Source organism: Triturus cristatus, chromosome 4_1 (genome assembly GCF_964204655.1).
Source record: "Triturus cristatus chromosome 4_1, aTriCri1.1, whole genome shotgun sequence".
Lineage (NCBI taxonomy): Eukaryota > Metazoa > Chordata > Amphibia > Caudata > Salamandridae > Triturus > Triturus cristatus.
Window position 1 is genome coordinate 133893204 of NC_140585.1, and position 2500 is coordinate 133895703.

Below are 2500 nucleotides of genomic sequence, written 5' to 3' on the forward strand. Positions count from 1 at the left end.
GAATATGTTCTGGCCGGTCGAAAATGCATCTCACAAAAATAGGCATTTAAAAATCTACTTTGCAGTTTCAGAACACTAACATGACTGTGAAGTGTACACAAGTAAAATGGGACCGTTTCAAAGTACCTAATCCCTCATAAACTTCTGAGTGGAAGCATGTAATAAATCTACCTAATATTCTGGAAAAGATAGAGGGAGGATTTTTGTTATCACCTCAGATGGGACTTGAACCCACAATCCCTGGCTTAGGAGGCCAGTGCCTTATCCATTAGGCCACTAAGGTACACATGCATAGCTCTTTTCTAGAGGCATTATTTAAATGTATTCTATGGTCAGACACCGGTGTGTGCACACAGGGCATTTCTCATTCTCTCTATAAGTAAACTTCCCATTTTCATCCTCTTCCATCCCCGACTTTAACGCTCTCTTCTATGCTATAATGGAGACTTTGCAATTTTAGCAAGTGGAGAGAAATTGGAGAACCACTTTCGACTCCACACTTCTTCTTCACTTACTTCTTTTCTCAATATACTGGGCTTAGAAAATGGTATCAAGCCATCCTTATCATCAGTAGGACACGGAAAGAGGCACTAAGTCTCCTAACCAAGTTCAACCACACTCTGCAACTTAACCATTGCACTACAAATTAGGCAACGAGGGCATCAGCAAAGGCAGCCAATGTGCCGATCCTTTATACATTTTGTGTAGTACTTTTCTTACTCGGAGGCAAAATCAGCACTTTAACTGCCCAAATCATACAGATTTTACACATGTAGCACTCTATGCACACATAGGCACACACCTTGCAGTTCTTCTACACACACTTAAGCTAAAAACCCATTCTGTCACGTCAATATTCTGCAAACCTATTACATATTCAGTGCGTCGGCATAGAAGCACTTTTTAATGCCACTAAAATGCACAAGCAGTTAGACAGAAGATGCAACCTGAATGAGTTTACAGTATGTACTCCACTTTATTAATGATTAGTAATGAGAAAGTGAGGACTACAAGAGTATTGGAAAAGACTTTTTCCACTCTGAATGTAAAGCAGATTGTGTGACCATTGGCCAAAAACGACCACGAAGGGACTCGAACCCTCAATCTTCTGATCCGAAGTCAGACGCCTTATCCATTAGGCCACGCGGTCATCCGTCCAGCTGAGATGATTTTTATCATGTAGGTGGTATGCATGGATGGAGAACATATTATTGAAAGGTATTCAGGTTTACATCCCATAGTGTTCTTTCAGCTCTTTTCACTGGAAGCACTTTTTTGGAATCTATATATTGAGAATTTTATGAGTACGATATGCTTTTGTTTTCCTTTTTCCATACAAACCTCTTTCCTCATGAGTTTAAAGCTCATTTGTATGCTCTACATAGCTCTGGACGTTTCCAGACGTGGAGTGAAACTGTTTTGAAAGTAGTACAAATTGCTCCTTCCTGCATATGCTAATTTTTCACACTCACATAGGTTGTATAAGTTTTATGAATCCTGGCTTGACCTATTCAAGTAGCTGAAAGCCTGTCACCACCTCTAGAAACAAGATTCACACCAATCCAATTCGTATCATTTTTTCCAAAGGAATATGTTCTGGCCGGTCGAAAATGCATCTCACAAAAATAGGCATTTAAAAATCTACTTTGCAGTTTCAGAACACTAACATGACTGTGAAGTGTACACAAGTAAAATGGGACCGTTTCAAAGTACCTAATCCCTCATAAACTTCTGAGAGGAAGCATGTAATAAATCTACCTAATTTTCTGGAAAAGAAAGAGGGAGGATTTTTGTTATCACCTCAGATGGGACTTGAACCCACAATCCTTGGCTTAGGAGGCCAGTGCCTTATCCATTAGGCCACTGAGGCACACATGCATAGCTCTTTTCTAGAGGCATTATTTAAATGTATTCTATGGTCAGACACCGGTGTGTGCACACAGGGCATTTCTCACTTCTCTCTATAAGTAAACTTCCCATTTTCATCCTCTTCCATCCCCGACTTTAACGCTCTCTTCTATGCTATAATGGAGACTTTGCAATTTTAGCAAGTGGAGAGAAATTGGAGAACCACTTTCGACTCCACACTTCTTCTTCACTTACTTCTTTTCTCAATATACTGGGCTTAGAAAATGGTATCAAGCCATCCTTATCATCAGTAGGACACGGAAAGAGGCACTAAGTCTCCTGACCAAGTTCAACCACACTCTGCAACTTAACCATTGCACTACAAATTAGGCAACGGGGGCATCAGCAAAGGCAGCCAATGTGCCGATCCTTTATACATTTTGTGTAGTACTTTTCTTACTCGGAGGCAAAATCAGCACTTTAACTGCCCAAATCATACAGATTTTACACATGTTCCACTCTATGCACACATAGGCACACACCTTGCAGTTCTTCTACACACACTTAAGCTAAAAACCCATTCTGTCACGTCAAAATTCTGCAAACCTATTACATATTCAGTGCGTCGGCATAGAAGCACTTTTTAATGCCA

At 40.3% G+C, this 2500-nt stretch overlaps 2 non-coding genes across 2 annotated transcripts; both read right to left on the reverse strand.

Annotated features, from left to right (window-relative positions):
* Window positions 1–210: 210 nt before the first annotated feature.
* On the reverse strand, window positions 211–283 carry TRNAR-CCU (transfer RNA arginine (anticodon CCU)). The gene has a single exon. It is a non-coding gene; the product is annotated as a tRNA-Arg (tRNA).
* A 794-nt stretch (window positions 284–1077) lies between these two features.
* TRNAR-UCG (transfer RNA arginine (anticodon UCG)) lies at window positions 1078–1150 on the reverse strand. Its single transcript has one exon. It is a non-coding gene; the product is annotated as a tRNA-Arg (tRNA).
* Window positions 1151–2500: the final 1350 nt, after the last annotated feature.